We start from the raw sequence: 24,230 nt of genomic DNA on the forward strand, positions 1-24,230 counted from the left end.
TTGCGAGTCGCACTCTAACTGAATGTGAGCGTACATACTCCACTACTGAGTTAGAAACACTTTCCATACTATGGGCATTCAAGAAATTCAATTATTATTTATTTGGAAAACATACGGTAATTTACACCGATCACCAGGCCCTGACATTTTTGTTAACTTGTAAACTTGTACATCCTAGACTATCACGATGGGCAGTTACACTTCAGAACTACTCTTTTGAAATTAAGTACATAAGAGGTAAGGACAACACCATTGCAGACACTTTGTCTAGACTTCCACAAGGTATGAATGATACCAACAGTGACTTAGAAAATATAAATGACTACAGGATTCTCTTAATGCAAGACAAGCAGTATCACCAATATTATATCGATATGTGCAGAAACATGGCTGAATTACAAAAATCTGATCCTCACTGGTATAAGATAATAACATTACTGGTAGAAAAACACAATGATCCTTTGACTAAGTATTACAAGTTACACAATGATGTGTTATTTTACCGCCGACATCCAAATGCTACTAACTGGTGTGTATGCATTCCCAAAGAGTCTGAACGTAATCTAATTTGGCACACACACTTAGTTTGGGGTCATTATGGGACAAAAAAGTGTTTGGTAAAGCTCAGCACATACTGTTATTTTAGCAATATGAGAAGAAAAATTTACAGGGAACTAAAAACATGTGTCATATGTCAAAAATCAAAACCTCAGAATTTATCCACAAAAACAGATTTACATTCTATTTTACCCAGTAAACCCCTGGTAATTCTGTGTACTGACATCAGTGGACCGCATCCAGCAAGCTCTGGAGGCGTCAAATATATCTTAGCTTTTTACGATATATTTTCTAAACATGTAAAACTTTATGCTTTAAAATCCGCCACTGCAAATGCTATAATACGAAGATTCTCAAGTGATTACCTGACGCACGTGGGAAAACCTAAAGCAATTCTATCAGACAATGCAGCATACTACTCTGGGTACAAATGGAGAAATTTCTTGAAGGACAATAACATCAAAAGTATATTTATTTCGAGGTTTAGTCCACAATGTAACGCGACTGAGAGACTTTTCCGAGAATTAAACCGTTTCATGAGGACCTATATTTCATCAAAAAATACTAATTGGGTGTCCTACGTAAGTCTTTTCGAAGACGTGCACAATAACTTAAATATTTACGATACGAATTACACACCTAACGAGATCATGTTCAATTGCAAACAGAACGATCAGTGGATAGAACCATTACCTAAGTTGTCGGACAGGGAAATCACACCTGAACAGAAAATAAAAGAAGTATTGACTACATTGACACATCACGCACAAATACGAAACAAACATCACAGAAACATAATAAAAAGAAAACAAAAATTCGAGGTAGGAATGCTTGTACTACTTCGTACTCATCATAAATCTGTAGCACTCAAACGACGCAACGCTAAGTGGCGTCTGCTATATGAAGGACCTTATATAATTGTTAACATACCGCATCCTGGTGCGTATCTGTTACAACAACCTAGAACTAACAAAATTATTGGGCTATACGCACACCGAGATCTTAGAGCATTTCATGCTGAATAATGCCAAGGTCATACCCATCAAAATATTGCTAAGCAACTCGAAAAACTCTGTTGTTACAACACAGATAATAAGTAGTATAGAAATTTTCATTTCAGCGGTTCCAGTGACGCAGTTGAAGACAGAAGAACTCTTCTTTCAGCGCGCGCCTCCACCTGAAAGATGGAATATTAAAGTAAAATTTATGTTTACTTAGGAGTGGATGACATATTAATTTTCACGGAACATTTGTTACTGAAGGTACCACTGACTTGGTGTGACACCTGACGAACTGACAGATGTCATCTGTGAAGCGATCTTTTACTTTGAGAAATAGATTAGACGCACATCTCTCAACACGAAAAGCATCTATCAGTAGACAAGGCCACACAGACACTCTACACACACGCACAAAACGCGAGGAATCGAACATTTTCTCTCTCTTACTATTTTGAATATTTATTGAGTAGTGAAAACGCCTGGTCTTGCCTACTGATGTAATGAATGTTGTGTCTAACCTATCTTAATTTCAGATGACATCACAAAAAACATCGGTAATATCCCAGCGAAACCGCTAAAGAGGATGTAAATATCTGCAATTCATGTGATCAAATGTGACACAATGTAATAACCTATAGCGATGTAATGATGATGTAAACATGTTTAAGTGCAACTATATTATGTTTATGCTAAGAAAATATGTGATGTGTGTATGCATAATTACTTATTTTTTTAACTGATGTATAGTGCAACTGTTACTATGTAAAAATTTGAACAAAACGAGTGCCAAAAAGACATTGCATAGTGAACCACTGTTCACGGACATTAACGAACATTACTAACTCTGCAACTACGCGGAAACCTATGTGAAAGAAACTGTTAATGCCATTCATTATGCAGCGTATCTATGTAAACGCGATGAACGATTTCCTTGATTAATAACTACGAACATTTAGGTGAGCTATATTCAGCAAAAAACTGAAAATGTGAAGTGCATAATTCGTGCATCGTCTAGTGACATTACTACAGTATCCAACTTCAAGATGTTAACTGGATTAAATGGACACAAAGTGCCTGTCCAGAAAACAACACGACGGGTGGAAGAATTTTGGTTGGAACTTCAGGGAATGAAATGTTCTCGAAATGTGACGGACACTCTTACCTGGACTGTCCAAGGATCGACGCCAGCTATGTGCCGTCCGAGGTTCTGCAACCAAGCTTCCACGGAATGTAAAAAACGAACTGCACGTGGAACAATTACTCGACGGGTCACGTCTGATCTGTAATAAGCAATGCTTTTAGTCACAACCAACTGCATCACTACGACTATAATGGAAATGAGAAATGGACACGCTTATGTATTAGTCACGTTGTTATACAACGATGTTACTGTGATCAAAAAACTTTACCACGACGATACTAACCTGTAAAAAATTATTGTGCAGTGGATGAATATGAACTGTAATGATGACACGATGTGTATAGGTCAACGCACCTGAAAAATACGGACATTTTTCTTTGAAGTATTTCAAAACAATACTATGTAACTAAGAACATTCAACAATCTAAGTTGTATTGTGTTATAACAAATATTGTAAATTTAAAACTAAGTTACCTGTCATAGAATGTAGTCTTCATATGTAATCTTGGTTGAATATTTTCTTTGTGCAACGACTGAAAAACGCGCGCACACGAACAATATGATCTGCAATACTGTGCCGCGTGATCTAACTGTACGATATAACGGCAGTTCCACAGTTACACAGACGCTTCTGCGCATGCGCGCACTCTATCTGCCAACATAAGAAGTTTTACGGCGCACCCGCGTCATTCAAATTTTGTATATAATGTGTATAATGTGTAATGTAAGTCATGTAAATAGTTGTAGATAACTTAGATTTTCTTGTGCCTTTAGGTGAATTGCTCGCCTGCAGGTGTGTCCTTTCGCCTCGCAATTCAGGGGGCAATATAAAGGCACATTTGCATGCCGAGCGTGAGTTTCCGCGGAAACACGAAATATTAATTAAATAAATAATCAGTGACAAATAAATAAAGCCTATGGCACACAACTGCAGCGCTGTGTCGCTGATAAAACAAAAGCACAATTACGTTACTCTTATGTTTGATTAAGAAAGAGAGAGCTCAGGTTGAAGTGGTGCGAGAAGCACGTATTTTATTTTATTGTCTGGCACACCGCCATATTTCATGTTATAGAAGAATATTGCGAGTTGCAACCACACTAGGCACTCGATTCTGTAAAGAATTATATTTATAAAAGTAAGTAGGATTATGAACTGTAGGCTTATTCATTCAATGTATCTTATTTAACTAACTGTGTAACTTTTTTATGTTTAGTAGACAATCACCTCTGTACGACGTATTGGCATGGCTGGCAAATTATTGTAATATTGAGAATTTAGATTATGAGTCCGCACCTACCGCAGCAGTCTTTGGAAACGATTTAATTACGAAGTCCGATTATTCAGTTTTATTTCACGGTCAACTACGAGTAACATTGCCTTTACGAAAAAGCCATTGTCAAGCGTCTGATAACGAATAATCAAACGTCCACGTTCCAGATAAGCGAACACAATTGCAATCACAATCACCATCATAGAGATAGAATAAGTAACATATTTAAAATAACAAGATATTTTTTAATTTATTTATTTTATAGGCTATGCTGGGCGCCCGTTATGGTTCTCATCGAACATAATCGAGAGATCAGTAAGTGCCCAAAATCAAGCACCGGCATCACCTTCTCAATTATGGGTCGCTATAGACGAAAAATGATTCAATTGTTGAAATTGCTCTAAGCACTGTGAGACTTAACATCTGCTGTCATCAGTCCCCTATGCTTAGAACTACCTAAACCTAACTAACCTAAGGACATCACACACATCCATGCACGAAGCAGGGTTCGAACCTGCGACCGTAGCAGCAGCGCAGTTCCGGATTGAAGCGCCTCGAGCCGCTTGTCCACAGCGGCCTGCTGTGATTCAATATTTCTGCAGAGGACTTCAGACGACTTGTTGAGACCATGCCACGTCGAGTTGCTGTACCACGCCGACATGATTTTAGCAAGTATCCCATAACCTTCGTCATCGCAGTGTACAAAAGTAATGCACATTCCAAGTACTTTGTACCGTATCTCATCTTACGTAAGAATTTAAAATTTAGTCTGGAGACAACATTCGTTTGCTTAATAGAAATACTTGTACAAAATTTTGTTGTTCCAGTATTGATAGATTCTGAGAAAAAGTAACATAAACTCTAAGGGACATACATTTCGGAATATGCAATTTAAAGTACATCCTAATATTGTTTCCGGAAGTCACTTCTTCATAAGACCCGTAATTTGTACACAGGCTCCTCCTTCCCTTCAAAGCTCCTTTCTGGTTTCTTGATTTCTGCCATATTTCCTTTACCAAGGCTTCAACTGACCTTTCAACTACACAGAGATGCTGTAATTTTCTCTCATGGTGTGTTGAGTGAAATTTCCTATGTGGAAGCTCATTGTTAATAATGTCTTTATCCTCGCTACGTTACCGTTATTAAATAAAAGAACTGCATCATAACTTACAACTGTGGCGACTGTACCACACGAAATTAAGGTTTCAGTGCACAATTTCCATGTGAGTGAAATTAGAAACTCTTTTCGATTATGGGCTTTGCGGTGAACAGACATTTTTTAGAAGTTCAGAATCTGCTAGATATTTGTAAGGGAGCTTGATAACATGCACGATACAATTTGGAAGCCGCTCCTTCTTAATCTAGGCCACGAAATCGTTGTTCACCGGACTAGTATTGAAGTCCAGCTTCAAAAAGTGGGGGTGGCGGGAAGGTCAACTCACATATGAAATTATTTTTTGGGCACTTCGCTTTTCATCATTTAAACTTTTGGGGACACTTTGCACATTAGTTCTGCTATAAAGTAAAAAATTAATTAAAAATTGACGTTTACGGTCAATTTGATGAACATGTAACGTGTAACGCAGAGAAGTATGGGAAACGCCAGCAGTGTGTTACGTCAGGAATGGAAGATGTTCTGTCGATATCTGAGTGACGAGTAACTGATCTGTGGCAAAGGCCGCGTTTTATAGGCCTGAATTTAAACTCGTCACTGAACCTGAACACAACCTTGTAAGCCGGCCGTGGTGGCCGAGCGGTTGTAGGAGCTTCAGTCTGGAACGGCTCCACAGCCACGTCGCAGGTTCGAATCCTGCCTCGGGCATGGATGTGTCTGATGTCCTTAGGTTAGTTAGGTTTAAGTAGTTCTAAGTTCTAGGGGACTGATGACCTCAGATGTTAAGTCCCATAGTGCTCAGAGCCAACCTTGTGATGGGCAGTGTATCCGAAAAAACGACGGTCAAGAATGTGTGGGTGAACTGTTAACTATGGCAGCCGTTTTCACAGCGATTAAAGGTAACCTCATCGAACAACTCAAGACGTAAAGATTCCAGTCCGAACGCTGAAAGAAAAATGAAATTTCTCGCTTTCATTGGTTGCCAGAAGCTATGTTCATACTGACTACACTAGCTCCGGCTTAACGCACAAATGAGTAGTCTTTCTTACGGGTTATAGACAACACATGCAGATTTCAAACGAAAAACGAATGATCGGATGAACAAATAGAAGTTGATAAGAAAAGTCAATACAATGATGAAAATATCACTGATGTTCAAAGGAGAGCAAGAGTCTTCTTGCCTTATCTTTGCTAGAATTTATTTCATCGCAGCTTTCAATCGATGTGCTGTTTGTTCATTCTCTGTCTGTACTGGCGTAATCGTTCAAGCGAAAGCGACGATGTGCAGATTGTTCGTCCTCAGTTTTCAATTCTGGCGTAGGCATTCAAGCGAAAGACACGCCTTAAGATACTTCTGTATCATAATGATATACGTGGCTATTTAATTTTCCGAAATCTCACTAACACAGGAATTTAAGTAAAAACACTATTACGCAGAGCACCAACGGAAAGAAATCATTAAAAGTTAAGGTAAACTAGAGAATTTCAAAAACTTATACGGTGGTTAGTAGTTAACCAAATAAATTAATGTGTATTTATTTTCGATTATGAAGAAAATCTAGTGTTCTGATAGCTGTGGTAGGCATTGTCGATGGACAACTAAAAAAGTATAATTATCAAATATTAGTCTGTAAGTAGTCACATATGTAGAGACAGAGAGAAAGAGAAAATCGTAAAACAGTGATAAAATTAATAAATTTTATTTTAACTTTTGTTTAATTGGAGTTCAGTGATATTAAATCATGATTAACATTCTTTTATACGCAGGCACATAAAAGTCAGAAGTCGAGGACACTTTATTAATTCATTTAATAATTTATGGTGTTTAAATAACTTTGAGCCGGTTCCCCATTCACGTTGCAGAAAAACAATAGTTTTAGTCTTGGTTTCATCTGCCAGACTCTCCAGTATCGTCTCCTGGCGAAGAGGCATCAGCGACATATCCTCCTCATCCGCTGTGCTTGGTCACACAACATTTTCTCCATTGGCTGCTGAGCCGGTATCCCCATCCACTTTACAGACACACAACAGTATCAGCCCTGAATTTTGCCATTGCTACCTCCAACACCCTCTCCAACAATGAGGCATCGTTTGTATGTACTCGTGATCATTTGTTTTCAGTTTGTCATTAATAAGTATATTGGCTAGTAAACCGGTGTACTCATCAACTTCGAAGACACACAACAGTCTTAGAATCAGTTCCAGATGACTGTGTTTATTAGTTAGTGAGCCAGTGTCCCCAGTTATAAAATAAATAAAATAAATAAAATAAAAAATATATTGTTATTTAGATATTGATTATTCTATCTGTATGATGGTGATTGTGATTGCAATTGTGTTCGCTTATCTGGAACGTGGACGTTTGATTATTCGTTATCAGACGCTTGACAATGGCTTTTTCGTAAAGGCAATGTTACTCGTAGTTGACCGTGAAATAAAACTGAATAATCGGACTTCGTAATTAAATCGTTTCCAAAGACTGCTGCGGTAGGTGCGGACTCATAATCTAAATCTCAATATTACAATAATTTGCCAGCCATGCCAATACGTCGTACAGAGGTGATTGTCTACTAAACATAAAAAAGTTACACAGTTAGTTAAATCACATATATTCAATGAATAAGCCTACAGTTCATAATCCTACTTACTTTTATAAATATAAATTCTTTACAGAATCGAGTGCCTAGTGTGGTTGCAACTCGCAGTATTCTTCTATAACATGAAATATGGCGGTGTGCCAGACAATAAATTAAAAATACGTGCTTCTCGCATCACTTCTACCAGACCTCTCCCCTTTTCTTAATCAAACATAAGAGTAACGTAATTGTGCTTTTGTTTTATCAGCGACACAGCGCTGCAGTCGTGTGCCATAGGCTTTATTTATTTGTCACTGATTATTTATTTAATTAGTATTTCGCGTTTCGGCGGAAACTCACGCTCGGCATGCAAATGTGCCTTTATATTGCCCCCTGAATTGCGAGGCGAAAGGACACACCTGCAGGCGAGCAATTCACCTAAAGGCACAAGAAAATCTAAGTTATCTACAACTATTTACATGACTTACATTACACATTATACACATTATATACAAAATTTGAATGACGCGGGTGCGCCGTAAAAGTTCTAATGTTGGCAGACAGAGTGCGCGCATGCGCAGAAGCGTCTGTGTAGCTGCGGCACTGCCGTTATATCGTACAGTTAGATCACGCGGCACAGTATTGCAGATCATATTGTTAGTGTGCGCGCGTTTTTCAGTCGTTGCACAAAGAAAATATTCAACCAAGATTACGTATGAAGACTACATTCTATGACAGGTAACTTAGTTTTAAATTTACAATATTTGTTATAACACAATACAACTTAGATTGTTGAATGTTCTAAGTTACATAGTATTGTTTTGAAATACTTCAAAGAAAAATGTCTGTATTTTTCAGGTGCGTTGACCTATACACATCGTGTCGTTATTACAGTTCATATTCATCCGCTGCACAATAATTTTTTACAGGTTAGTATCGTCGTGGTAAAGTTTTTTGATCACAGTAACATCGTTGTATAACAACGCGATTAATACATAAGCGTGTCCATTTCTCATTTCCATTATAGTCGTAGTGATGCAGTTGGTTGTGACTAAAAGCATTGCTTATTACAGATCAGACGTGACCCGTCGAGTAATTGTTCCACGTGCAGTTCGTTTTTTACATTCCGTGGAAGCTTGGTTGCAGAACCTCGGACGGCACATAGCTGGCGTCGATCCTTGGACAGTCCAGGTAAGAGTGTCCGTCACATTTCGAGAACATTTCATTCCCTGAAGTTCCAACCAAAATTCTTCCACCCGTCGTGTTGTTTTCTGGACAGGCACTTTGTGTCCATTTAATCCAGTTAACATCTTGAAGTTGGGTACTGTAGTAATGTCACCAGACGATGCACGAATTATGCACTTCACATTTTCAGTTTTTTGCTGAATATAGCTCACCTAAATGTTCGTAGTTATTAATCAAGGAAATCGTTCATCGCGTTTACATTGATACGCTGCATAATGAATGGCATTAACAGTTTCTTTCACATAGGTTTCCGCGTAGTTGCAGAGTTAGTAATGTTCGTTAATGTCCGTGAACAGTGGTTCACTATGCAATGTCTTTTTGGCACTCGTTTTGTTCAAATTTTTTACATAGTAACAGTTGCACTATACATCAGTTAAAAAAATAAGTAATTATGCATACACACATCACATATTTTCTTAGCATAAACATAATATAGTTGCACTTAAACATGTTTACATCATCATTACATCGCTATAGGTTATTACATTGTGTCACATTTGATCACATGAATTGCAGATATTTACATCCTCTTTAGCGGTTTCGCTGGGATATTACCGATGTTTTTTGTGATGTCATCTGAAATTAAGATAGGTTAGACACAACATTCATTACATCAGTAGGCAAGACCAGGCGTTTTCACTACTCAATAAATATTCAAAATAGTAAGAGAGAGAAAATGTTCGATTCCTCGCGTTTTGTGCGTGTGTGTAGAGTGTCTGTGTGGCCTTGACTACTGATAGATGCTTTTCGTGTTGAGAGATGTGCGTCTAATCTATTTCTCAAAGTAAAAGATCGCTTCACAGATGACGTCTGTCAGTTCGTCAGGTGTCACACCAAGTCTGTGGTACCTTCAGTAACAAATGTTCCGTGAAAAATTAATATGTCATCCACTGCTACGTAAACATAAATTTTACTTTAATATTCCGTCTTTCAGGTGGAGGCGCGCGCTGAAAGAAAAGTTCTTCTGTCTTCAACTGCGTCACTGGAACCGCTGAAATGAAAATTTCTATACTACTTATTATCTGTGTTGTAACAACAGAGTTTTTCGAGTTGCTTAGCAATATTTTGATGGGTATGACCTTGGCATTATTCAGCATGAAATGCTCTAAGATCTCGGTGTGCGTATAGCCCAATAATTTTGTTAGTTCTAGGTTGTTGTAACAGATACGCACCAGGATGCGGTATGTTAACAATTATATAAGGTCCTTCATATAGCAGACGCCACTTAGCGTTGCGTCGTTTGAGTGCTACAGATTTATGATGAGTACGAAGTAGTACAAGCATTCCTACCTCGAATTTTTGTTTTCTTTTTATTATGTTTCTGTGATGTTTGTTTCGTATTTGTGCGTGATGTGTCAATGTAGTCAATACTTCTTTTATTTTCTGTTCAGGTGTGATTTCCTTGTCTGACAACTTAGGTAATGGTTCTATCCACTGATTGTTCTGTTTGCAATTGAACATGATCTCGTTAGGTGTGTAATTCGTATCGTAAATATTAAAGTTATTGTGTACGTCTTCGAAAAGACTTAGGTAGGACACCCAATTAGAATGATTTGATGAAATATAGGTCCTCATGAATCGATTTAATTCTCGGAAAAGTCTCTCAGTCGCGTTACATTGTGGACTAAACCTCGAAATAAATATACTTTTAATGTTATTTTCCATCAAGAAATTTCTCCATTTGTACCCAGAGTAGTATGCTGCATTATCTGATAGAATTGCTTTAGGTTTTCCCACGTGCGTCAGGTAATCACTTGAGAATCTTCGTATTATAGCATTTGCAGTGGCGGATTTTAAAGCATAAAGTTTTACATGTTTAGAAAATATATCGTAAAAAGCTAAGATATATTTGACGCCTCCAGAGCTTGCTGGATGCGGTCCACTGATGTCAGTACACAGAATTTCCAAGGGTTTACTAGGTGAAATAGAATGTAAATCTGTTTTTGTGGATAAATTCTGAGGTTTTGATTTTTGACATATGACACATGTTTTTAGTTCCCTGTAAATTTTTCCTTTCATATTGCTAAAATAACAGTATGTGCTGAGCTTTGCCAAACACTTTTTTGTCCCATAATGACCCCAAACTAAGTGTGTGTGCCAAATTAGATTACGTTCAGACTCTTTGGGAATGCATACACACCAGTTAGTAGCATTTGGATGTCGGCGGTAAAATAACACATCATTGTGTAACTTGTAATACTTAGTCAAAGGATGATTGTGTTTTTCTACCAGTAATGTTATTATCTTATACCAGTGAGGATCAGATTTTTGTAATTCAGCCATGTTTCTGCACATACCAGTATAATATTGGTGATACTGCTTGTCTTGCATTAAGAGAATCCTGTAGTCATTTATATTTTCTAAGTCACTGTTGGTATCATTCATACCTTGTGGAAGTCTAGACAAAGTGTCTGCATTGGTGTTGTCCTTACCTCTTATGTACTTAATTTCAAAAGAGTAGTTCTGAAGTGTAACTGCCCATCGTGATAGTCTAGGATGTACAAGTTTACAAGTTAACAAAAATGTCAGGGCCTGGTGATCGGTGTAAATTACCGTATGTTTTCCAAATAAATAATAATTGAATTTCTTGAATGCCCATAGTATGGAAAGTGTTTCTAACTCAGTAGTGGAGTATGTACGCTCACATTCAGTTAGAGTGCGACTCGCAAACCCAATAATTCTTATCTGTTCCTCCTCTTTATTCTTTACAACTTGAAATAAGCAACAGCCCAAGCCAGTACGTGAAGCGTCACAAGTCATACAAAAATCTAAATTGAAATCTGGATGGCTCAATATGTTAGCATTCACTAAAGCATGTTTAATTGTATTAAAGTCATTCTGGCACTGTTCCGACCAGATCCAAACTTGATTCTTTCTGAGTAGATTTAGCAGATGTTTACTGTTCAAAAGTGGTTGTGGCAAAAAACGTCTGAAAAATGAACATAGCCCAAGGAATGATTTTAACTGCTTTTTAGTTCGAGGGCTAGGAAAGTTTCTGATAGCATCTAATTTACTGGGATCCGGACGTATGCCCTGTGAATTAATGATATGTCCTAAATACTTTATCTCACTGCAACCAAATTTTGATTTTCTTAGGTTGGCTGTGACTCCAGCTTGTGCAAATTTTTCTAAAATTCTTTGAAGAGTGTCAACGTGTTCATTCCAAGATTGTGTAGCTATCAGTATATCATCTACATAGTGTGTGACTGTCTCAACTAAATCGTCGCCAAGCACGGTATCCAGGGCTGTAATGAATACCCCAGAGCTGACATTCAGTCCGAAGGGTAGAACACAAAACTGATAGGTTCGCCCCCCGAACATAAATGCAGTATATTTCCGAGAATCAGGAGTGATACCCACCTGCCAAAACGAATTAGCGAGATCTATTGTGGAAAAATATTTTGCATCTAGAAATTTCTGTAATTGCTCTTCTAAATTTTCAGGTTTTGTGTGAACCGGTAAAATTATTTCATTAATAGCTCGTGCGTCTAACACTAACCTAATGCTTCCATTTGATTTTTTGACAACAAGTAGAGGACTACAATAAGGTGAGGTGGATGGTTCAATGACCTTCCAGTCTAACATTTGTTTTAATTCTTGCCACACAGCAGGTCGGTGAGATAACGGTACGTTATATGTCTTATGGTAGAAGATCTTGTGAGGCTTAACTTCAATCTTGTACACATACGTGTTGATAACACCTAATCGTTTGGTAAAAACTTGTAAATATTTGGATAACACTTCCTGTAGTTTTATACGTTCATGTACACTGAGAGCTGTAGCTTCACTTATCTTATGATCAAGCAATGTTTTCAAGTCCATAAGCTCTGTGTCAGATGAGTGTGTTTACATGTCTTGAATGTCATTGTCAAGTACTAACTGAACCTTGTACCCTGTACAGTGTTTGTCATGCTTTAGAGTTCTCCTGTCCTAATCAATAATAATTACACTGCCTTTATCATTTAAAATACATTTACCTTTGGAGAAGTCTATAATGCAGTCCTTCTCGCTCATAATATCTATTCCTAATATGTAGTTTGTCACAAGGTTTTGTACAACCAGGAATGGCCATTGTACGGTTCCATTACCTATTTTAACGTTTACAAAAACTTGCTTCGTAACCCTACATGACTTATTACCTAGTGCAGTAGTTATTTTACAGTTTTGGGCAGGAAACTCAGGCACAGGTTCCAATTCACACATCTTTTTATAGAAATTAAAAGACAAAACGCTCACAGCTGCACCTGTATCTAGGATAATAGTAGTTGGAATCCCACCTACTACACCAGTAGTAGATGCTAAAACAATTTCATTTGTGTTTAAACGACATTGTGTACTGTCTTGTAAAAGTTCATCTGATATATTGTTATTGTGGTTGTATCTTATAAATAAAACAGGTAGTTTTTGTTTAGAATTACTCGGCATATCATTATTCTGTTGTTCAAGGGTGGTGTCAAATAACTGATTAACATTGAAGTCGCCCCCCAAGAATTCTTCAGCCACGACCTGGGGCAAAGTAGTGACTGTTTCTAGTTTGTTGGATTAGCATTTGTACTAGGTACTGACACAGATTGAGGTTGTGCATCAGGTGTCATTTCTATTATATCCACATTCGGATATTGCCTATTATGATCTCCAAACTTTTGCGGTTGTTGTTGCTGTTGCGCATTATAACTTACCTGTCGGTCGTAAGGTATGCTCCAATTTTGACCTGGTGGCCGCTGTGGTAAAGCAGAGTTTGAATGAAAGTACTGATCGTTACGAGTCCAACCTTGATGCTGTCTTGGCTCGTAGTTATTATTATTTCTATTTCTGTTTGTGTTTTTGTTATTACCTTTGTATCCGTTGTTACCGTTGTAGTTATTACCGCGGTGCCTTTTGTATGGATTGCCGCATGAAATGTTATTACTGTTGTAACTATTGTTTGTATTGGACTACGCGTGTTGATTTTGATTTCCGTACTGAGACGGCATGTGAGTTTGCTGTTTTTGTTGTGCCGCGTATCCAACTGTGGGCGCGCCAGAATTGTGTTGGCAAGCCTGCATGTTTTGCATACCACTAGTGTAAACATTGTGGCTGCTGTTTTGCCGTGCGAAGCGCTGATCTTCAAGTAACATGTCAACCGAATCTAAAGCTGTTAAAAAATAATCTGAATCGTCATCCGGGATATGTAGGAGTTTTTCTTTAATATTGAAAGGCAATTTGGCCTTCAACGCACGGAGTATATCACGCGTTGCGACTGGTTCGTCTAAAAAATGTCCCATGTTCAAGTATTTTTCAAAATATCTGCGTAAGTTACCATTTTTACTGTTAAAAGTTTCAGGTTCTAAAATTTGTCTTCTGAGTCGCTCCTGGACGAATTGCGACCAGAATTTGTTCAGAAAAGCACGCTCAAACTCACTGTACGTGGTACATACGTCAGCTTGACTGTATGCCCAGACAGCTGCATCGCCTTGGATGTAACCGGCAATATATGAAATCTTTTTCCGGTCACTCCAAGTGCGTGGAAATGCGTTACTAAAAGATTTAAGAAAAATCACCGGATGAATGCTTCGTTTTTCTGGGATAAAAATCTGAAATTGCCTGTGTTTCATTAAGCTTTCATCTTCCTTCGCATTGTGATATGGATTTATTCCACTGTAATTACTGGTATGTTCAGCTGGCGAGTAATTACGATAATGTTGCTGTGGTTTACCATGATAATAGCTTGTGTTTGTGTTTCCACATCGTGGTATGTGTTGTAGTCGTGGTGTGTTTTGTTCTTGTGTATTTGTCGTGTGCGGAATGTGTGTATCATACTCGAATGTATATTGGTTTCTGAACTGTACATTTTGACTGATATTTTCGTTACATTCAGACTGTAGTTGATCGGTGAATTGTCTCATGGGTGCAGTGACGGATTGTACTGCGTCACTGATCAGCTGTTTGTTATTAGTAATGTATTGCGCTACGGAGTCGTGCACAATTGTTGGTAAATTTTCACGTAAGCATCTATCAAAATGTTAGCCTTTGTTCTCAACCCAATCATGAAATTCTTTATTAATATTTTGAAAATGAGCTGTGGCATCTGATTGTAAGATGTCAGTCAGGTGTTGTTCAACATTGTCAAATTTATTCTGTACGTCAGTAATTCGTTTTTCAAGGCTGTCATGTACTGAAGGATATGTTTGAATTTGTTCAGTAAGAACTTCACACGTGACATTAAGATTTTTTACTTGTGTCTGTAAAAGTGCTACGTCAGTGTAGTCTTTTCTTCTCTCGTATTGAGCTGGGAAAATTTAGTACTGAGTTCGGTCATCTGTTTGGTCAGTGTGGCGTCTATAAGTTCCACACGTTTACACAAAGTGTCATTACCTATCTTGATTGCTATGAGATCAGATTTGATTTCGTCATTTTGTGTTTTTAACTGTTCATTTTGTGTCTCTAATTGTGCCTTTAAGGTTGCCATGTTTTCGGCGTTTTGTTTCATTAGCATTTGTAACATGTCAGCAATGTTTACCGTTTGCAAGGTCTCTGCCCCCGCCACGTCATTAGACGTGACGTCATGCATTAACATGGGCTCTGATTGAGATTTTGAAATTTTTGTAGTGGACGGCCTATTGTCAAAATTTTCGTCAACACTTGCGTCAATGTTTGATGAATCGTCACTACCGGTTGCTGTCGTAAAGTCATTTTCTAACACTTGTCTCACGTCCGAGTCGGATTGCGTCTGAATAGTACGTCCTTGCTGTTCCATTTTTGCGTATTGTTTTCTAGTTATTACCATGCCACACGTGATATATGTTTCAAGAAAATTTTTGACACTGATTTTAAAATAAAATGTAGTTGAGCATGAATCGCTCGTAGCAACAATGGCTGTCTGTTAATTTAAAAATATAAACTGAATTTGAGATTATTGGTAATGGCTGCTAGCCATGTTACATGATATCGTACAGAAGTCGGCCATGTTGTACACTCGTGTATTGGTATTGTTGCATACGTTATTGTTTAGGGAAAAGTCCTGAGAATGAAATTTATCGCTGAAACTGTTATGCGGAAAAGAAACACTACAGAATTTACTGAAAAGCTAATACACTGAATTATACGTCTGGTCAAGCCTGCTAATGCAAAGATGCTGCGTCTTACCTTATTTTGCTGGAAGTTTCATTGCGTCTTCCCGCAAAATTTCAGAATTGGAAAATATCTTCAGATTTTGTTATCTCTCATACATTGACGTCCAGGTCCAGAAAGTTGATTTTTTTTTTTACATGAAACAAAGAGAACAATGTAACAAATGACAAAACTTAACAACGTCCTATCACGGTCGCCAATATAAAATAAATAAAATAAAAAACATATTGTTATTTAGATATTGATTATTCTATCTGTATGATGGTGATTGTGATTGCAATTGTGTTCGCTTATCTGGAACGTGGACGTATGATTATTCGTTATCAGACGCTTGACAATGGCTTTTTCGTAAAGACAATGTTACTCGTAGTTGACCGTGAAATAAAACTGAATAATCGGACTTCGTAATTAAATCGTTTCCAAAGACTGCTGCGGTAGGTGCGGACTCATAATCTAAATCTCAATATTACAATAATTTGCCAGCCATGCCAATACGTCGTACAGAGGTGATTGTCTACTAAACATAAAAAAGTTACACAGTTAGTTAAATCAGATATATTCAATGAATAAGCCTACAGTTCATAATCCTACTTACTTTTATAAATATAAATTCTTTACAGAATCGAGTGCCTAGTGTGGTTGCAACTCGCAATATTCTTCTATAACATGAAATATGGCGGTGTGCCAGACAATAAAATAAAAATACGTGCTTCTCGCACCACTTCTACCAGAGCTCTCCCCTTTTCTTAATCAAACATAAGAGTAACGTAATTGTGCTTTTGTTTTATCAGCAACACAGCGCTGCAGTCGTGTGCCATAGGCTTTATTTATTTGTCACTGATTATTTATTTAATTAGTATTTCGCGTTTCCGCGGAAACTCACGCTCGGCATGCAAATGTGCCTTTATACAGTCCACTCTGCAGTCACACAAACACACACAGCAGTCTTGGCCCTGACTTTCTCAGTCCAGCACCTACAGCTCCCTCTACAATGACGAGACATTGGCGGCATGTCCTCCTCGTCAACTGTTCTTGGTTCCATGCGATCATATTTATTGGCCAGTTAGCTGGTGGCCCCGCCCACTTTGCAGGCACACAAAAGTCTTAGCTATGACTTTCTCTGGCCAGCAACATCGACACCATCTCCAACACTGAAGGATTCATGGGATGTCCTTCTTATCAACTGTCCCCAGTGTCTCATTAACATGCTTATTGGGTAGTGAGCCGATGTCCCTGTCCAATTTCTACACGCACAGCAGTCTCAGCATTGATTTTCTTCACGCAGCGCCCCAACACCTTCTCCCACTAAGAGGCACTGACGCGATATCCACGTCATGAATACGTTTAGTGGCTGGAGAGGCGGTGCGTCCGGCCTCCGTGTGGGCCCAAAACAGCCTCCGCCCCGACTTTCTCCGCCCAGCGCCTCAGACACCCTCTCCGGCGGCGAGGGGTCGGTGGGATGTCCTCGTCACACTCCGTCACTGGCAGCTGATGGACCTCGGCAGTCGTCAGAATCATCCAGCCGTCATTCACCTGCACCGAAGAGCAGTTCTTCACATTAAAATACGTAAAACATTCATCAAGCTACAACAGTAGCAAAAATTCTGTAGAGTCTAGGTGTGGAGGAATCCTACAATAAGAGAGGACAACTTATTTTAGTGTGCGTTGGATGGGAAGGTAAGAGGCATCCTACAAGTTCATTAATGGTGTTAAGGATCATACTCGTTATCTTTCACTATCAATTATACTTCAGGCACTTTATAAAGGTATGGAAAATGCTATGTGGGATGTAATGTAACTCATTCTTTACTGGCCAGTTACTAATGAAGTCGTGTCTCCGGTGCAGCCTCACCTTCCCGACGACTTTGCCGCAGACTCCATCAGCAGCAGCAGGCTGCGGCCGGGACTTCTCCGCCTGCGCTGCCAGCAGCACCAACTCGTCCACGTCTGAGCGCAGCCGCCAACGCTCGGCGCTCATCCTCTGTGGGAGATTTGTTTACAACGTCACAAATGATTCTTTTGTTATTTTTCACATTTTTCTTACCGTTTATATCAAATGAGTTATTTTCTGGATGTTTAGTTACGAAGTAAAATAAAAATTATTGAAGTACTTGTTTTATCAAACGCGGTAGCTTTGTAACATTCAGCAAATCGGCAAAAACACGGAGTTTTGGCAACACACCATTGGTCTGTTTTCCAGGCGATCAGAAGGCTACAATACCGACAGTAATTTACCTTTTTTCTGGATGAAAAGCGTGTTGTAATTTATATAGTGGTTCATCCGACTATACACGATTTAGGTGCTACCGATCCATATCAATCATAAATGCCCTTCAGAAAAACTACTTTGAGAAGACTCCGACATATGGCCATATGAACCGAGAACAATCAGTGTAATAAGTTATTAAATTACCTCCAACTGGTATCTAACAAATTACACTCATAAGATTGTAATCTGGTGCGTTCTGTACTAAAATTCAAGGACGGATGATTAGGACAGAAGTGCCGTAAAAAACGTGGTCATTACAGAGGCTCTGATTGGGGAATAATGACCAACGATTTCAGCCTAGTCCTTCTCTAAGGAACCGTGTCAGTGAGTCCTGGAAATACTGAAATTGGATTCCGGGATGGGGATCTAAACCTCATGGAATTCCACTGTATCTGCCACCACACCACCTTGTTCCGTGTTTTCTATGCAAGCTTGATGCAAAGTAAGTATGTCGATAAATCAAAATGATTAAAGGCAAAGCAGTTCTTTTCACCTAACCAGAACATCTATGTGACTCACAAAATTTACCTAGTCAGTTTGTCGGAGACTCCTATGATGCGTCAGCATGCCTCAATACATTTGTAGAATAATTACAGTAAAATTTGGAGGGAATATTCCACAGTGATTAGACGATGTATTAGCATACGTTGTACCTGCTGTAAAGTACAGGTTTGCCGACTCTGGACGCATCAGAGACGAGTTTAAGGTGATATTTCCCCAAATGCTGAAAATTATTATGGAGATTTAATGTAACCATAAGCGTTTCTTAAAAACAGTAATTTATTCCATTATGGCGAATTCTCATTAAATTAATGTGTAAGCAATCAACCGACACGTCCTTTATTTGATGCTACAAGCACTTTTACACCAAGTTACCAAAGAAGCTGTTGTTCCTCATTGTACTGCTTGTATCTACAAGTAACTAAGATACATTTGGTAATTCCAGAAGTTGTTAAGTAATTTCTGATCTGCTGCTCTTAACACTGATTGTTGTTTTTTTAATACATCTCGGTGTTCCTCACCTCTGGTTTTCCAACTAAATCGGCGTCTATCAGATCTCCATAGAAGTAATCATCGGTCTCCCTCAGAGATCGGAGGCAGAACACGCCAAGAAGCCTCCGGAACATCTGCGAAGAAAAAATCAAAGTCACGTGAAGTGTTCATCTAAGCTTGTGCATTTATCTAAAAGAATACAACGAGTCCATTGCGGACTGGTGGCCAGTCAGAAAGTGTAGAATGAGGCTAGGGCGAGAGTCCTAGGAAGCCTTCTTACTGTAAACAGTATGGTGTAAGCAGATGAAACCAACAGAAACGGCAAAATCTCTGATAATGTACGACATTTTCCGAAATGTAAATATTAGTCCACAAGCAATTTTTAAGCTCTGCCCAGGGTAACGGTTTTAGGAAATAAAAGGATACTGACTGAATAAACCTATTTTAAGAAAGAAATCAATTAGTAAGGCTCGATGGCGTTATATTGGGGAGAAGAAGAGCGAAAGAAACTGTTTTCAAATTAGTGTTATGCTACATACATCACTGCATGCATCACTGTGAAGAATGAGGGGATAAACCGCAAATTTTTAAACTTTGTACGAACAAAACCTGTGATGTCACATAACAAAATGTAGCGTTATAGATTATCCGCGGAGTACGCTTTTCTTTTCGGTTTGTCTTCTGTTCTTAAAGTAAAATGACACGCGGGCGTGATGCTCGTCGCATTTGTGATCCAAACCACAGATTTCCTTACATTCTTCGCTTTACCAGTTTAGAGCCAATTCGACATGTAACTAGGCTACCAGCAATCTGTCGGGAAACCGCACACAAAGAAAGAGAGACACCGATGGGATAAGTACCAAATGTGTAGCAACACGTTGCCTCTTCTTAATCAATTACGACATGCGTCGTGGCTCATATTTTGTACTCAGGACTAGAACAAATATTTATGTGAAGTAATAAGAGTCTCTACGCCTATGAAGGGGTTCAGAATGTCATTTATCCATGTTAATTGAGATTTGTAGTTGTCTTAGATACCCTCTATTAGGAGAAAAATGTAATTTCTCTTCTGAAAAGGATACAGTGGTTTGTCGCTCATAGTGGTTCGAGTCTACCACCGACGAGATGGTGTCCTCAATTTCTCATTCTGCTGTCTGATGCTTCTCTCGTAGGCATAAGTCCTAACAAAGTATATGAATTAGCAATAGAGTTGCTTAACTTTCATGCAAATAACCGTATGGCAAACGCCACACCTTCACCTGCCCATGTTAGGCAATATTTTCCTGCCTGACTCATGTAGAACTATCACCGTCAGAAGGTGGTACGGGACTATAAGTCCCACCGCCACACCTCCAAAGTGAATTGCAGTGACGCAGTCACTGCCCTGTGGAAATTTACTGCCCCACCAACACAGTTAGACCGCAATAGACCGGTGATGCTGTATTGTAACATATCACCCCGGACTACAAGTCCATTAAAAAAAAAAAAAAAAAAAGCTTAACTTTCATTCCTTATCGATGCCACTAAAACCACTGACCATTTCAATTGGAGATCTAGTATAATACAGAGAAACTATAGTATCGTCTCATACCATAATTGGACTATTTGGGGCAAAATGAGAAGAACTGATGTTTAATAGCGTGTATCTTCCGAATACTGCATCTACATTTTGCCTGGTGAAACTAGTTTGAAATTAAGTAGCATATACAGCATCTATTGCTGACATTCTCATTGAGGTGGAACTCAGCATGCTGTCCTCTAATTTGCTTTTATACGTGCCCCGATTGTAAATGTGTGTGTTCGTCGCAGCTGTCTTTGAATGATACGTGATTTGCAGTTAAGGCTACAAAAAATCTCTCAAACTGGTGTAGCGCTCGGTTTCATAGGAATGCACGCGCAACCGCAAGCAAATTTTCGGTGGTGATGTCCACCTAAATCGCAATAACCCTTAAAATTTAGGAATGATCGAGAAAAGGAGAAAACAGGATTTACCGCGAGATATATGTAGGGGAATACACTGAAGTAGTTGATTTAGGCGGAGGGAAGCAAAAAGTATACCGAGAACATACCATACGTCTCTGTTGTGTTCTCATCATCATGTTTGAAATCGAGGGAAAAAGTTGCTTCGCTCAAGAGTAAGAGTCACAAAACAGTTATACAAATATAGAGATTCCTAACCCCTACACAGATAGTCTTGGAAACATCTAATTGTGATATATTAATGGATAATAAAACCCTTCTAAATTTAAAGCGAAAACCTTGGAGCGTAAGCAATAAGTGATTGTCAGGAGGTGAGCTATTCATGCATTAATTATAGGTTGCATGTGCCCCACGTTCTATGGTTTAGATCAGACGAGTATTTTCACAGGCGTTATAAAATCACAATCACGAATTCTAAAGACTATCTGTATGTGGTTAGGAATCTGCATGGGTCTGCGAGAAATTAATAATTTCTAGTTAGGTTTAAAAACATTACATATTAAAAACGGGTTTTCATGTATGTAATTATTTTCTGGTTGTACTCTAGTCTTCGTGGCTCTTTTCACTGGATTTCAAACATTTTGATGATATCGCAACAATGAGGTACATTTCAGGTTTATTTCCGCTGCTCTTCACCTGATACGTCCAGTTTATCGTTTACTCCTGCGCCGGTCTCGCGATAAGACTGTGACGGGGAAAAAAGAGAGATATCAGCTCACACGAAGGCTTATTGGCAACCCTTCTTCCCGCCACCCATTCGCGAAGGAGATAGCAGTGGTAGACGAAGTACCCTCTGCCACACACCAGATAAAGTAGTTAATACTTGACTGCCATCCACTTCTGACATATATATCTCCAGCTTAAGGAGGAATGGCAGCGGTGAGGAAAGTACCCTCCATCACACACGAGAGAAAAAATTGTTTTAAGATAGCATTGTCCACCTGTTTTGATCTACGTTGAAAGTGAGATGTCTAGTCGTTGGGACCCCATAGTGGTAAAGTACTCACACCAGATTTATTATGGAAATGTCATCCAGATATGAACTATGTTGATAGTTTCAAGATTCTAGCGCATCGGTAAGTTGATTTAGAGTCAATTGCAAAATATGAACCAAACAGAATGAGAGACAAGAAACCTACCTAACAGAAGTGTGGCGAAAAGTGGTACTTTTCTTGCGATAAGACGTTACAGAAACATGCTGTGAAACCACGACGCCATCCAAAGTAACCACTCAGATATTCTGTAATTTTATAGTTAATATGTTAAAGTTTACGTGTCCGAAACAGGTAAACATATCACAGCTATGTACTGCTGCATATTCGAGACCAGATCGTCGCCTGTGTGCATCAAGGCTCTTGTTAGATAAATAAATAACTTGCTGTGTTAGTTTTCCTGGGAAAAAATGTGACAGCGAAGATGAAGATTTTATTCTGCAACGACATGTATGTAACTGCATGAGAGAGACAAAGAGTAACAGATACAGGGATAGAAGGAGAGAGTGAGAGAGAGAGGGAGAGGGGAGCGAGCATGGAAGGGGTCGTGGGGGGGGGGGGGATGGGGGGACAGAACAGGCAGACAGACTGCAGCCTTGAACTCGGCCTCGCGAGACGTGCTCGGATAGCTCAAGTGGTACCAGGGTGCCCCGAAAGTCTCAGCTGCGAATACTGGTCAATGATTGGCACACGACATCAGTTTCACTGGAAACTGGATTGCAGTCAAAATATTCGTAATACTGCAGGTTGAAATAAACGATACTGGAAAGTACTCCAACATGTTTTCCTGTTTAGGTCTATTGCTTCATGAATTGAATGAATTGAATGAACTGGTAATTGATTCTTAATGTCTACACATCTCGTGAGTTGAATGAACTGATAATTCATTCTTAATGTCTACATTTCTGATATGTCCTGGTGCTCCCTTCAGCAAAAGGGTTTAATCTTATTTCCGTAACTTGTATGCTGACATATCCTTTTGCAGGTGAGCATTGGATCAATATCCATAGAGCGTCTTACTTACTGACATGATTCAGTTAACTTGACCACAGTTCTCTCTCTCTCTCTCTCTCTCTCTCTCTCTCTCCATCTCTCTCTCTTTCTCTTTTTATTATTAAAAGCATATGATCTACTATTGCAACGATTGCCTTAACTTTTAGGATCTTGTTACTCATCTCTTGTCGAACTATCATCCCTTGATAATATGCGTATTTAGGAGTATCAAACTATTGCTCCCTATTGATCTGTATGCCTTAGGCGATACTTTGTTTCCAAGTCATGACTACGTCACCTACATAGAGGTTCCAAAGATCTGGAGGCAGGACTCATTCTTGTCGTACTGCCTGTGATGTAGTTATTTATTGAGAGAAGCTGTCCCCTATATCGACTATAAATTTTCATCTTTGTAAAGACCTTCAATAGAGATTATTAGAAGCTGTGGGAATCCTCTTTAGTCGATAATCAACCAGAGCGTTTTGTCAAAAGATTTTTCATAACCTACAAAACATATTACGTCACTTCTCTACCAGCTGACTGATATTAAAATATACAATCATTACAGAATCGAACTTTAGTGAAGCGAGACGATGTATGTATCAAAACAGAAAGGTAAATAAAATATTAAAAAGCTAATACGTCCAACACAGCGCTGGACAAAGCGTCTGAAGCAAAGATGTTTCGGGGGGCACAATCGTACAATCAGGAACATCCACCCATATTGAACAACCTGCCGTGGAAGTTTCCTTTATGTGATCAGTGTTTTGAGTGTTCAGTTAATTGTGATGACACATACGCACGTGAAAAAAACGTGTATTTAAACTATAGAAAAAGTACATACATTGAACGTGTGATTGATTCAATGGATTGATGGGGAAGGGGTTGTAGGCAAGTCATACCAGCTTTGCTATGCAGTTTGGAATGGCGATGAATGTCACGAGACATTCCGGTAGTCACAACCCTATACACGCTCGGCTTTACTTC

This window comes from Schistocerca americana, chromosome 2 (genome assembly GCF_021461395.2).
Source record: "Schistocerca americana isolate TAMUIC-IGC-003095 chromosome 2, iqSchAmer2.1, whole genome shotgun sequence".
NCBI classification, from domain to species: Eukaryota; Metazoa; Arthropoda; class Insecta; order Orthoptera; family Acrididae; genus Schistocerca; species Schistocerca americana.